Genomic DNA, 15605 nt, shown 5'->3' on the forward strand with positions numbered 1-15605 from the left:
TTCTCCAACAGCTCAGGTGTCCTGTCCTGGCTGCTGCATGGTGGGGGCAGCAGGAGGTGGGGGGAGGGGCAGAAGCACTCAGCCCTGGCTTTACTCTCCATGCCAGACATGGGTGCCCGAGACCAGCTGTAGCTACCCTCTCTCCCCCCACCCCCTTCACTCCCAACCACTGTTTGAGTGTGTTTCCACTGGGCGGGAGAGACTCTTCTCCCAAGAACTGAAAGAAAATAAAAAATAAGCAACAAGTTAAAAGAGGAGGAAAAACATTTAGACATGAACGGTATCTCCCTCCCCATTAAAATAAAGCAAAGCCCAGAATCATGAAGACACAGCTGGAATGGCAAATTTGGAGAAATACATTTCACTCCCTTAAAGCTGCTTAAATCACTCCGACAAACCAAACTCAGGCTGTGCGCACACAAACGTTTCTGTTTGAACCCTATGCTCTGCAAGGAAACAAAACCAGCCAGGAAAGGAGCAGGAGAGATGCAAAGGGCTTTCTCACAATGCTGGCTCTCCAAACTGCTTCCCATGCCCAGACACAGAGTAACCCAGCCAGCCAGTACACTGCACTGCACACAGATGCAAAGCTCCAGACCCTCATTGCCCCACAAAGCCCTTGTGCCATGCCCACAAAAGTAGAGGAACTCTCACCCTTTCCCTCATCTGCAGAACTGTGCAAACGGGACAGGGGAGGAGGCCAAAGGCCAGAGAAGCTCAGTGTAACTCTGACCCCCTCCCTCCCCTCCCATTAAATTGTGTCATCCCCTCCCCCACACCAGTCCTCTCTGAAGGTTCAGGACGTTCCTTTCATGACCAGGGGCAGATTCAGCGAAGAGGTGACAGGCTGCAGATGCAACAAGGGAACTTTGCACATTGCCACAATGCATGGAGAACTGCTGGAACCACAAGCTTTCGAGCCCCTCACTGGTGGGTGTTGCAAAAGACTTGGAGGGAGGGTGGAAGAAAAAGGGGCAGATGACCTTGTCCATTGCACTTTAGTGAGCGCCAGGCCACTTGTCCCCCAAGACTGGCTTAAACCTGCACGTTCACCCTTTGCTTGCAGGCAGCTGCCATGTCACTGGTGGCTTGGAAGCGCTCCTTTGGATATTATTTGGCACCTGAAACCCCTCTGCTCTTTATTCTTTGCAAGGGGAATTAGGTCCAATTCCCTTTGCAAATAAATTAGGAGAAGAAAAGAGAGAATGCAAAAGCCGAGCCACCCTGAGCAGTTGGGAGGGGATGTACTTTGCAAGGGGGGCGGGGGGGTTGGGTTGTAATTGCACCAGTGATGTGCCTAGTCAGTGCTGGGCATGGAGGAGGAGAGGGTGGGTGACTTTAGGTCTAGCTCCTTCTTTGGATCGTCCTGCCCCGCCTCCTTTTAAGTGTTGTCTCAGTCCAGGGTGGAAGCACGACTTTGCAATCAGATGCTAATGAGAAAGCAAGGTCTAGGTGGCAGGCTTTGCAAGCACATCCAATCTCAATCTCAACATCCAGTTTTGGAGGCCCCATAAAGTATGAAAATCATGTTTTCTGAAGGTGGGGAGTGTTAACGTGATCATGTGGGTGAAGACTGCGTATCCACTCTTGCAGCTTTAATTCTGGCACTTCCCAGCACTGAATGCTTGACTTCCACTTTTAAGATTGAACTCAGTGTTTCTGTATGAAATACATGCTTATCTTAACAGCACAATTCTTATGCTGGAAGGAAGATCTCAAACATTGACAAATTACTGCTAACATTAAAGTTCTAAAAACATTTCGAGGAATAGGGAACATCACTGATGGTTTTCTGTTATCCTGGGTTTCGGTGGTAGTGATGGATTTTGTTCATATTGCAGTGGGTCTGATGATGCTGGAAGAGGTAGAGCAACTGAATGGAAAGCTCCTCAAGCACAGCCAAGGTGAGAGATCATTTTTAAATATGTATTTTTTTTATAGTGCAGAAAAAGAGATGAAAGAGACACTTTTACATTTTATAATGTAACCTTTTATCAAGGGGTAAGCTCAACTCCTAGAGATGTGCTACTTCATTTGCTGGTAAGGTGTTTGTGTACGAGTTTAAAGTATATTTGAAAGTAGCACACCTCTCTAGTTTAACCTGAAATAAAATGACAGCTAAATGAGATTCCCTTAAGCAGCTCACTAACAGAGGTTGCATACCAAGGAGTATTGCAGCCAACAATATTTGAATATTCTCCCAGTTCACATGCTCTCTAGTATACACATCACATGGCATATTCCAAACCCAAGTTTAACACTACGTTTTCAGGCAATGGCTTTTAAACCTGTGTTACCAGACTTGCCCATCACCTTGGGGTATGCTCATTTATTAGGGTTACCTTCCTGGAAGGGGTGTGTGTGATTCTATTAATGTACTGCTTGTGTTACTGGTGTGTTCATATGGCTATAAGTCCCCTCCCAATGGAGCTATCCTGCAGGACCTAAGGTTTTCAGGTCTGGGTTCCTCCAGCCCCCGATTCACCCTCAGTCTACAATTGTTCTAGCAGTAACCCCCTTGGTGAGCAAACCCCATAGGGTGGTTTGGGCACTCCAGGGATCTTTGGCTTAGGTAAAAGAAGCGTTGCTGCGGAGCAAGCTAGGGAAGCCAAGAACACAAAGGAGTAGATGAAGTTGGGACAGAGAGAGAGAGAGAGAGAGACTGGCAACCAGCTTGATTATAACAGTTAGTTTATTGCCAGGTATATAAAAAACAGTGATACCATGCAAGGAGAGAAAAACAAACGCTTACAATACTACACAATTACAGGTGGGGTATTGGCGAAAGCTAGCCCAGGTTTGATTACAAAAGTAGAAAGTTATACGTGAACTGAGAGAGAGAGAGAGAGAGAGAGAGAGAGAGAGAGAGAGAGAGTGTGTGTTGGGGGAAGATGGGGGGGGGGGGGGTCCTCACCACTCCGTGCGGCTCAAAGGTTCCCAGGAGACAGGCTTTTCAGCTTAGTGTCTGGAGAGCTTGAGACAGGCAGAGCCCCCAACACAAGTCGGGGTTTGCATCCTGGTTCCCCAAGAACACACAGCTGACAGGAACAAGGTCTCCTGTAGCACTTCCACTTGTTGCATTTAATCTCAAAACCAAGTTCATCAGTTGCCTGCATACAGTTAACTGCAACTGGTAGCCCATGAAGGAAGAGTTCTCAGCAATTCAGAAGATGCTCCAAATACACATTACGAAAGTTAAAAGATTTTCACAGATTTTCCGAAAAATATTTAGATCATTCAACTATTGCAGCCACTGTGGCCGCCATCACAGAATGGCGAAAGGGGTCAAAATATTTAAGTCGTTCCAAATTTTGAGGGTGAAGTCTCTGGAACGCTAACTTCATGGAGTACAGCTGGAATGTCTTTTCACTATCAAAAACACACAACGTTGTGCTTCATATTCAGAATTCCGCATCTAGTTGATATGGTGTTTCTTCAGCAACCCACCTGAAATTCAAATACCTCCACTGTTTCATGTCTAGCTAGGAACTTCAATACTGTCTTTGAAGCACTTAATATATTCTAATGACAGTTCAAAATGAATCAGAAAAATTGGAGGCTATTCAAACGAACTTGTTCATTTTCTTCAAGGACAATTTTGTGCACTTTTTAAATGTAGGGTTTTGAGTTTTTTTAAAAATATTTGTAAAGATTAAAAAGAGTATAAATTAACACCATTCTATACTATGGACCCATCCTTGCTCTGTGCTGGAATCATCACAGGGACAGCTCCCATTCTACTTAGATTAGGTGCAGCTACCTTTGACGGTGGAATGTTTGGGTTTTGACCAGAAGGACGTTCAAAGTCTTCACTTGGTACTTGATTATATGGAGTCTTGGCATATCCTTCCATATTGGAGGGAGACACTGAACCCAGAGAAGAACAATTGCTGCCTATATAGCTGCTGGCTGTTGAAGTACGACACTTTGGAGGAGAAACATCCTCTCTGAAAATAGATACAAATAAAAGTTGTTTAAACCAAGAATTTATTGGTGTTTTGAGGGATTGGGAAAATTTCTTCTATTTGTTTTTTTTTTGTATTGATCTATTCAAACAATAAAAGCAGTAAGAACAGTATTACTGTCGACTACTTTAAACCAAAGTGTGTTTCAAATATTTACCACTTTCACAATCTATTTTAACGCAACAAAACATTTTGAAATATATCAGAAAATAGGATACAGGCATATTAATGTATACTACATTAGAAGTATCAGTTTATCCTCTTAGCTGTCACACTGGGTTAATGCACTGGCTTAGGTCAATGCCGAATTCTAAACAGCCATAAGAAATATAGTATCTATGAAAAGACATTAAGAGAAAGTTATTTTCTAGTTTCAGGTATTACTGCTCAAAAAGTAAAGACAGTGGGTCGTTACCTAATGTCATGCTGCACTTCTTTTTCATATTTTTTCTCTTTACGTTTCTTACAGCAACAGAAGATGAGAAAGGCCAGTAAGGAGAGACCCAGAAGAGTTCCACTAACTGCTCCAGCAATTGTGCCAGCTGCATTTCTAGCTAGAATAGATTAATAGAGGTTACTATGATACTGGCCTTTAACTGACTTTCTTTAATGAGATAATTCCCCTCTTACACCTTCAAATAAAAATACAAGTTCCCTATTTTCTATACTGAGAAATAGTACTGAACTGATACATGAGTATGGATACACAAACACCTGTTTAAATTTAAAAAAAATCTTCATTCCAAAGACAGGTAGAAAGACTGACTCGTTTGTTGGAGATCAAAGAATGCTCAATACCCAAAAATATAACAAAATCAAAAAAGGTGTCCACTATCTGTTCTAGAGTTGATTTCTTTTATAGATTACAAAAGGATCCGTTGATTTTATTTCTTTAACTCATTCAACACTTCTGATTTTGTGACAAGCACCATATAGCAAGTACTTACGAGGAGTGACGTTTAGCACAATGAAACACACATCAGTGCCAACTCTGTTTACAGCCACACAACTGTAGGTACCAGAGTACTCCTGAGAGGCATTTTTCACAGAAAGTTCACCTGTATCTTTATCTACAAATATTGAAGGAACTTTGGTTACCATTTTTCCTTAAAGGTAAGTATTCAATATTTCCAAAGGTGTTAATCCATTACATAACAAATTTTATTTAAAAAGCCAGTGTGTCTTAGTTATATTAACATCCGTTTGAAAAAAAAAAAAAAGAGAGACATCTGTCAAGAAGCAAAGAGCTGTCATAGGTAATACTAGGATTCTTTTATGAATAACTGGAAGTTTATTCCATAGCATTTAATTTCAATATTAAGTCTTGGTACGCCATACCACTAGACTGCTGAGAATACTTCCTTGCCAAGAGTGTAATGTATGTGTCTAACACAGGTAATCTGTGAGATACCGGATTTTAAGACAGTAAAATTTAGGCATAAAAATGCTTAGCATTTCAAGAAGAAATAAAAACACAAAGACAAAGCCTATTATCCATCTTAAATATATTAAAATTAAAATAGTAAAGGATAAACATTACTCAATAATGACTTGGCCGGAAGTTCCTCTATGCCAGTTAATTTCCTCCAGTTGTAAGACAAAAATGGGGAGCCTTCTTGTGATGCACATTTCAGGATAAGGTCGTTTCCAGTTTCCTGCGATCCTTCAATGTAGCATTTAGTCCTTGCTGGCTTTACTAATAAATAAGGCATTATTTAATTAATAAAAAGTCAGCTATGGTGTCCATTAATTAAGCCTTGGCAAGTAAATAATTTTTCATTGCACAAAAGTTGAAATCAGCCTATGTTTTTGAATAATTCTAGAGCCATTTTCAAGAAATGTTAATTATTTCTACATTTTTGGCCTCATTCTCTGCCATTGTGTGTGTGTGTGTGGTGGGGGGGGGGGGAAGGAATCAATCCTCTAATTTTGGAGCACTAAAAAACAAATTTATCTACTTACAATTCAGTATTAATGTATGAATTGATCATTCACAAGAACCTCTCTCATTTTAAGTGTCAAATGTAATATGGCATGTAACAATTTGCCCTCCAAAAACAGAGTGTATCGTGTCTGAACAAGTATCTTACCAAGCACAGTCAAGTGTATTTTTTCTGTTTCAACTCCAGGAGCTTTCTTCACTCTGCACTGGTATATGCCAGTGTCCGTTGACTTTAGGTTCAGGATATCGATCTATGGAGCCATCACCCAATTTGGGATCAGAATTAGTGAACTGCACCAGTTCTTTCATAGCTTCATAGTAATCATTATAAATCCTGTCTCCAGAGTACAAAACAATCTAAGAAAAAGAACAAAACAGGTATGTTCTCCAAACAAATCTGCATAGCAATTTGAATATTTCAAATGAACCCCAGTTCTATTTCTTGGGAAGTTCTCTGGAAAAAATTTTTCTATGTGTGAAATAATCCCAACCAGAACAACAAGACCCACCCAACACAAGTTCTCTGGTGGAAAATGAATCCACTGTATTAATTACTCTTTTTGAAATTGCTATGTGCTAATTATACTGTAAACCTCTGCATGCAGGAGTTCATCTAAATGTACTGGTATTGCTTCTAAAGGATGGAATGGGAAGAGGGCTAATATATTTTAAGATCTAAGATTTTCTTTTAAATATTTGCTTGGTAAAAGCTGAATTTGTTTCAACACAGCATTGTCTTTATCAGTAACTGAAAAAAAATTAAAAAATTATCCTGGAGTTATTTTCTCTTTACAACCTACTTAGTTATAGTGAGCAACCACATGTCTTTCTAGATTTTAATTAATTTATAACAGGCATTCACTGTTTACCATTCATGTGCATGGTGCTTCACAGACATGCAAGATCACACAGGTTCCCTGACATGAAAGACAAAACTCAGAACAAGATCTATGGATAAACATTCAACTTTTATGGGAAATTTTCCATTAGACACAGGCCCAGGCTTTCAAAAATGGATACCTAAAGCTAGGTTCCTAAATTCTTAGACATCTAAAGAAGTTGCCCAATTATCCAAAATGCTGAGAACACAACACTCCCTTTCACTGTAACAGGAACTGCTAGGAGCTTGGCATCTTTGAAGGTCAGCCTGCTTATACAGATGCCTAATTTCAGCATCCACTTTTGAACATCTTAGCCATGATACACGGTTAAGTGTACAGAACTGGAGTTGTCTACAATCAGACATATTTTAGCAGAGTCTATCCAACAAATCCTTTACAGTGCTGTGTTACTGAACAATGAAGCAAACTGGATATAACGTTCATCTGTAAGCCTGAGAGTCCTATAAATATTCACTTGAATCAGGAAAAGCTACATCCTTCCTTATTTTCCATCTCCTACACATACACACCCTTCTTTAATACAGCAGAACTCCTTTAGAAAGCATACATACCATAACTAAAACCATTGGACAGTGAGTTTTCCATGTCAACAGTAAATGCATACCACAATCCTTTTACCAGATCTCTAGTAAGATGAGGACATAGAACATATTAACTCATCAGTTTCAGGGAAACACTTCTGCAAGGTTTACCTCACCCATGTGCTCTCTCCAGTGTAATATCTTAAATTGGACCAACGGCTGTGAACTTCAGGGGTGGGAAACATTTCCCAACTACCTGCGATTGGTAGCACAAGCCCTCCATTCTGGGCTCCAGTAAAGATACTTCACCCACCTTCTCTCTCTAATATCCTGGGACCAACACAGTTACAACAACACTGCACGCAGGTTACACACCAGTCATTTTTGATTTAAAGAAAAACTTGAAAAAAACATGCCTCCCGACTGTCTTTGCAACCCCACCCCATTACAGGACAGCACTAGTGCAGGGGATCCTGACTGTCTAATGCAGTGCTTCCCAACCTGTGGCCCAGGGGGCTTTCAAAGTGCCCTGCCACACCCTCCCACTGGCTGCAGAAGGGAGCTGCTACCTACGGACCCAGGCGGAGCATGTTGCTGCGTGGCTAGAAGACCGGTGCTTTTAGGCTCCTTGTTGCACCGAGGGGACGGGAGATCAGTGTTCCTCTCTCTGTGGCTCCAGCAGGAACATTTGCGCCTAGGGACCCAGGGGAGTGCTTTGCCATGCTCTCTGCTACAGAAGGGAGCCACTGCTTAGGGACCCAGGTGGAGCACAGGGGGCTACAGAACAGGTGGTTTCCCTGCTGCAGCCAGGGGGACTGGAAATCAGTGAGGAGGGAGGCAGCCTTGCAGGGAGGGGACCGGGAGGGCTGCTGCCTGAGACTGGTGGCTCTGCAGGGCTATAACAATGATATCTATGGCTCTCAGCCAAAAAGGTTGGGAACCACTGATTTCACTTTTATTCTTGTCTCAGCCTAGAGACAAATGGTCAGCATGTAGCTCAGCAGGATGTCTTATATTTTTAATATCTTCGTATGAGTAAAATATGGTTTCTTGAGACTCCCTTTGGCCAAGCTTCAAACGTGGTAACTTATGCACACCTAATTAACTACTGAATATCAGGCAATGTTCTAGGTTTAAGAAAAACCTGTCTGCACACTTACAACATGTAGCTTGGTAGAACATGGAAACTGTAGTACTGGCACCTAGTTTTCAAATCTATTTATTCAATGCAAAAATGACAGCAGATCAGCTGAATTTTAGCTGAATAACAACTCACAACCCAAAAGGTCAGAAAAGCAGTGCACACAAAGGGTTGACGCTGCACTGTGACAATGATTTGTGCATGCCACACACCAAATACACAAGTCAAAGCTCTGCTTAACCACTTGCTACACAACTAATTCTGCAACACTTTTATATCCTACAGCACTTCATATGTATGCCGACAGAAGCAGTTGTGAAATGCTGCACATTGAACTTTTGCACTGAACTGGAAAGATAACGGTCTCCTGCACAGTGTAACTCAGCCCATTAGTCATTCATCAAACGAACGGGTGACACTATTATCTCGCAGTGCAACGCTGTGCTCACAATCAGTGTGACCGAGCACAGTGAAAGCTCAGCTGGTGAAGCACAGAAAGCAGCGAGGACAGGGGAGGATTATCACAGCTCTCCTAAGCCTCTGCGTGTCCACCTTCTCTGCCATTGCAATGGTTAACCCCCCTGGAGAAGCAGCTTCGGGATAGTCAGTCTGCCCCGCCCCTCCGGCAAGGATGCACCGTTCGCACTCCCCGCAGCAGCGCTCTGCTTCCCTCCCGGCACGGGCATGGCGCTGAATGCCGAGACGCTGCCCGAAGCACTCTGGCAGCAAACTGCTCTGTCCGGATCGAGCCCACCCGCAAGTGCAGGAGGTGCAGAGCCAGCAGGGGAAGCAGCAGGGGCCTCCCGCATCGGTGCACGTCCCTGTGCTGCGAAGTGACCCTACTGCTGCTGTGTTAGTTCAACTTGCAGGCGGGGCCCTCCTGGCAGCCCCGCGCCCAGCAGCAGCTGCCGCAGGATGGAGGAAGGTGGGAGCAGGGGCTGGGGTGCTCTGGAAGGTGCAAAAGGCACTTTCCCCGGCAGGCAGGAGGGGTTGAACAAGGACACCCCAGAACAACCCTGCCAGCAGCTAACGTGTGGGGAGTGTTCAACCGCCAGCGCCAGACACCGAGACACATTTCTACCCGCCACCTGCAGAGCCGCCCTCGGCTCCACACACCGGGCTGGGCTCCAGGCTGAGCCTCTACTCCTCCTCCTGCAGCCAGGGGCAGAGAGAGGCTCAGCGCCAGGCCCGGCCAGGCCCGGTCCAGCTCCACCAGCCGGTCTGTATTAGCGCCCAGCGCCGGGCTGCTGGCGGGGCAGGGAGGGGGAGAAAGGAGAGGCCCCGAGCCCCGGAAATAGAGCCCAGCCCCCGCTGTGCTGTGCGGAGCCACGTGCTGCTGTGCTGGGCGGCGGCAGTGAGCGAGGGACCCCGCGCCCCGCTTTTCCTGGAGCCGGCCCGGCCTGGCCTGGCCACATCGAGACACCCCGCCCGGCAGGACAGGACAGGCGCAGGGAGCGCTGCCAGCCCCGCCCGGCCCGACAGGTGGATGGGGTAATCCAGCCCCCCCGCATGCACTGGGGGCTCTCGGCCGGGCTCTTCCCATCACCCCCCAACCCCTCCCCCGTGGCAGAAACTTCCACCAACTCCTGCCCCGGCCCGGCCCGAGGAACGTGTCACTCACCGCAGCAGAGGAGCAGCCCCAGCCCCAGCAGCCCCGGCCGGGCAGAGCCGAGCACTGCCAACGTTGCCACCGGGGAGGGGGGAGAGGGGAAGGGAAGGAGGCGGCAGCCGCAGAAAATTCCCCGCACGTGGGAGCGGCATCGGCCGCCGCGGCCCCCGCCACGCTCCGGACTCAACACGGAGCAATGCATACAAATTAATGTCAGTAGATGGGCCTAAGTGTGTTAAGTGGTGCCTGCTATTTTGCCCTTCTGACCTCGAAAACACATGGCTGAGAGATTGCCCATTGGAGGCATAGCCTAATGTACAGTTTAACACATTTACACACGTTTACAGGACAATACCTATTTGCACTTCATAAGGGCCCATAGGTTTTGCCTCCTGCTTTCTGAGAAGAACAGAGAAATGCAAAGACTACCATGGAAGATGAGACAGGTGTGGAAACGGAGAGAAAAACTCTCTGATAGGTTCGGTTTGGGATATGGGGGGTTAAGCGAGACAGTGATGATTCTAGGTGTTTGCTTAACCAATAAACCCTTTATTTTACAATAAACAATCCTATCCTTATAATAAAACAGTTCTATTTCTACAATAAACAGTTTCACAGCAAGCAATTGCACAGCAAACAGTGATAGCAAAGGGCAGGAGAACTCCATGCACGAAAGGACAAAATGTGCCACCCAAGACTTTAGCGTTTTGTGATCTCTCCTGGATCAATGCATGGCTGCCAGCATGTGACACTAGGGTGCCCAGTTTTGGAGTTCCCCAAAGAAGTTACAAGACAAACACAACAGAAAACAGTTAATCCATACTCACAAACATTATATACAGGTATACTATGCTGGCCAAATTCAGTTGCCGTTTGCTTTAGATACTGCAGACGGGAGAGAGCCACTGTGAGTGATCAGTTCACAGTGAAGCGGGCTAGTGAAGATGCGTCAGCCCGCCGAGCCGACAAGACCAAGAGATACAGGGGTGCCGGGTAGATTCAATTCCTCTTTGCCTTCTGCCACCTGGGTTTGAACTTTTATAGTTTCCCCTGGTCAGCAGAGGCTAAGCCCCATTGGTTGGTATTTGCTGCATGACCTTCTAAGGTCATGGCTCGGAGTTTAGCCAACCAGGTGCTCCTGATTTCCCGGAAAGGTATGAACCAGCCAACCAGGTGATTACAATTATCCTGGGCAGTTGCTGACCATGCACCAGCAGGTGGGGTCACTTCATTTCCTTATAAGGAGACAGGTACATGCGGCTCGTGCTGCTGAGTCAACCCTCCCTAGGCTGCCTCTTTATCCAAGTGGTGGGGGGGCAATGCATGTGGTACTGCAGACGCCACTATGCAATTCAGTCTCCACACCAGGAAGTTAAGGTCAGTGATCTGCAGGACTGTCAGCCCCCAGATCTGCATTCAACTCTCTCCCTTAGCGCTCCCATCTAGCCCTTCAACAACCCAGGATCTATGGCTAATTTGGAAGCTCTATTCCATTGTCTGCTGGCTCCTGCTTGTGTTCTAAGCAGCTCTGACGGTAGATGACAGAAAATGCAGTTGGACTTAATACTGCGTTAAGCACCATTAACATCAGTCCTTGGCAGGGCATGTAGAGAGAAGCACTTAAGGGCTCATGCTCATCTCACACCAGTTTTACGCAGGTGTAACTCCATTGGGCCTGATGCCAGTGTAAATCTGGACTAAGTTAACAGAAGCCAATGGAGTTACACAGGTGTAAAGTGAAATCAGATTATACCCATACTGTAGTTTCTGCTGCTGATCCCACCCACGGCTTTGGTCTGGACATTTAATCTCAAGCGAAACGGAGTCAAAAACAGCTACATGGAAAAGGAACAGTATTATTCATGCCTTCTCCTCTATTCCCATCCCAAGATTAATGTGAAGAACCTACTATGCACATAGGTCCTTTTTCTATATCCTATAAAGACATGCAATGACTGATTCTGATCTTCTAGTGGTTTTACATTAATGTAATTCCACTGCCTTTCAGTGAAATGACTCTTGATTTACTCTCACGTAAGTGAGATCAGCATCAGGCCCAGAATTAGAAGCACGGGTTAAAATATTTGTAATACATGAGGATTATTACTGTTGAAATTCTCTCTCTCCTTCAGTTTGTCTTTGTAAAAATTATGATTAGCCATCTATGATGCTGATGTGAAAAAATAGGATGTATAAAGCTCCTGCTGCTCCGATTTTGTTAGGACTTTTCACTAACATACACAGTCATACATACATACATACACAGCGCTTTTACTACAAAAAGGCAATGATTTCAACAGAGAGAGACTTAGGCACTCAAATGACAGAAAGCATTAACTCTTTCCTTCTCAATTGAAAATATATCTTGAGATTCCTGGAGTACTTTACTTGTAAGGACCCTTTTTAGTTCATACAGCCAAGGATTGTCAGTGGATTCACTGGGGAGTGAAGAAGGAAGAAGAAAGGATGTGAGAAATTCTGAGGCCACGGTGATTGCATTTTTCAGACTCAAATGCAAGAGAAGCTTCACAAGTTCTGAGCTGATATTTTTCTAAATCAAGTGGTTAGATGGGTAAAGAGAAGGGACCAGATTCCCCTGTTTCCATTCTGTAACTAGTCAATCCTCTACTCCTGATTTATAATTGTATTAACAGAGAAATCATTTGGCTGTAATGTGAAGAGGGGTTGCTACTGTTTGTGGGAACAGTGTTAACTGAAAAGAGGGGAGAGAGGGATGATGATTAGGGGGACCAATGGCTCCATCCTCCACTGGCAACAGTATGCTGCAGTCCCCACTACCCAACCAGGGAGCTCCTGGTGCCTTTCTGCTCAGTGCTCTCTCTGTCCAAACTGCAGAGTGCACCTAAGTGGCATAATTTAGCCCACTGGAAATAGAGCTGAATGGAATGTGATTGAGATACATGTTATCAGAGTATATTCATTAGGATAGGATTTCTTTTAAATGCAAAATAAAGGATTGTTAATATTGATTGGTAATTAACTGTTTATTTTATTATTTCAGAATTATAGAATATCGATTCAAATAGTATTCAAATAGATCTCCCCATATTTTTTAATGAAGGATGCATCTATATTTATCATTGCATTAAATGTGCTGTGACAATTTCTGCCCTCGTTTTATTGTATCTTGCAGTCTTTGAATTCAGTCCTGTTCATAGTTTCATTTAAGCCATCGGATGTAAAGAAGTTTTTCAGACCATGTAAATGTCAGCTATAATTTTAACTACACACAGGTATTTAGGTGGAGAAGTTCCTTATATTTTACCGATTGTTTAATTTGCAGTCAAATAACATAAAAAACCATGAGAAAGTATATTAGGAGTTCAACTGTAAAGCGGTGTTAATTTTAGGCTAACGGGCTATAGAAGAGCAAGCTTCACCATCAATATTCTGAACTAGTCGTTTAATCATTACAGTTACTTATAAAAGGTGCAATCCCGCCGAGAACACCTCCCACCTGCTCTCCACCAATAGGAGAGTGGGATTGGCCCAGAAAGGGCACAAGGCGGGGTGGGGTGACCCCTCCGCCAATCGGCGTGTGTTTCAGCCGAGAGCGGGATTGGCCCAGAAAGGGCACAGGGAGGAGTGGAGCGACCCCTCCGCCAATGGGAGTGGGTTTAAGCCGTCCCAGAAGGGAAAGGTGCACCAATCAGGATGGGGTGGAATCTCTGGAGCTCGATGGTTGGTCGGTGGCAGCGCCGCGCGGGAAGTCTCAGGGCCTTTATTTAAAGCATCTCGTTTTCTCTTCTTTAAAACCCTGCCCCGACAAAACCGCACTGTAAGTCAGGCGTCGAGAGCCTGCCACTCCCGTCCTCCCGTCACTGAAACCGATCTCAGAGAGAAAAGCGTTTGTAAATAACCCAAATACAAACCCAGACTCTACAAACGCATTGAAAATCAAACAGTTGCTGTTGCTGCCTCTTACACCGGCCCGGCCACGCCTGCTTCCCCGGGAACGGGTCTGCCAATCGGGGTGTCTCGCCCTCTCCTTCCAGCCACCACTGTGCCGTGAGCGATTCCCAGAGGCCTCCTGCCACGGTCCTGGGGCGAGCACCCCTGCCGGTTCCCAGACGCGGAGCACCTCCCCTCTTTGTCGGTGATGTCGGGGTGCACCCGGCGCTTCTTCCCACCGTAGCCGAGCAGCGATGTCAGCGCCCGGAGGCCGAAGTCGTAGTGATCCTGCTTGGACAGCTGCTGCACCGCCAGTAAGTGCAGGGTGCAGACCTGCCACGCCAGGAGCTGGGACCAGAGCGGAGCCAGTCAGCGGGGTGGGGCGCAGGGAGCTGTTTATATGGGGACCCCCCTCGCCCAGCGCTGAAATGCAGCCACCTCTGGGGTGGGGCCCCTCCTAATATCCCTCCCCTTTCTCCCTCCAGTGCTGATTCGTCATTCCCTCCCCTCCCCCCATTTCTTCCCTTCTGCCATCTCTATTGTCCCCGCGCCCCCCGCACGGATCGGTTGGGGCTGCCTCCAAGGGCGATTTCTCTGTAGAGTTCAATTCCCCGCACGACCGCCGACCACAACCCTGGGGGGGGAGAATCGGCGGGGGGGCGCCAACGGGAGACCGCCTTGGGAGGTGGGGGACTGGCGCGGGAGTGCCGACGAGTGGCCGCCTTGGTTGGGGGAGATTCGCGGGGGGGTGCCAAAGGGCGGCCGCCTTGGCAGGTGGGGAGATGAGATTTACTGACCAAAAAAAACCCCCAAAAACTTTAAAATGCAAGTACTTTAAAAGGAAAAGTTCTGATCAGCAACACGCAGAGAAAAAATATTCCCAGTATAGCAACATTTTGTCAGAAGAGCGAAGAAATCCATTACTGAGAGAAACTTTGTGCGCAGGTGTAGTAGCTCTTATGTTATGTAAGATGGCCAGGTGTTGGGGGAGACCCTTCACCCTAATGCATCTTAGAATGTCCTTGTTTTTCTGTGTGAGATCACCAGTATTGAGCACATTGAAATTTGTCTGTAGTTTCTTTACATTTAGGGTTTTAATGGAGAAAAAAAGCTGAAAGGGATGCCTTAAAAATTAGACACCCAAAATAAAAGCACCATTAGCATGATACCTGGTGTAATGCTGCTTTGGACCCAGAACTATGTAAATGAATCTGTTTATCTTGGCTTTGAGCATTATTCCATAGATACAGCCTACATTTTACGTTTCAAATGTTTATTAACAATAGTACATGCTGGCGTCTTTGGATCCATATTTCAGGATGCGTAGTAAAAAATCCTGATGAATGTATTCACTGAACGTGTGTAGCATGAACATCAATGTCTCCTAATACACTTTGTGATTAGTTTGTGAGTTACATAATTCTTTGAGCAGTTTCGATACTGAATATGAAATGTTTCAGTGTTCAAGGAATTAATGTTAATCCGGTACGCTGGAAATAAGAGAGATGGAATATTTTACAGGTTATCAATAGATTATTATGATTAGCGTCCATAGGAAGAAACCGTGAGCTAACCAATGCTAACACCAACAAAAAGTGTAAAGTCACAGGTTA

General features: G+C 45.3%; 1 pseudogene; it reads right to left on the bottom strand.

Annotated features, from left to right (window-relative positions):
• Nucleotides 1–3342: 3342 nt before the first annotated feature.
• On the bottom strand, nucleotides 3343–14626 carry LOC137164056 (CXADR-like membrane protein; annotated as a pseudogene).
• Nucleotides 14627–15605: the final 979 nt, after the last annotated feature.

The sequence above is a fragment of the Emydura macquarii genome, unplaced genomic scaffold, assembly GCF_026122565.2.
Source record: "Emydura macquarii macquarii isolate MOO-44397 ecotype Brisbane River unplaced genomic scaffold, CSIRO-AGI_Emac_v2 contig_2669, whole genome shotgun sequence".
Lineage (NCBI taxonomy): Eukaryota > Metazoa > Chordata > Testudines > Chelidae > Emydura > Emydura macquarii.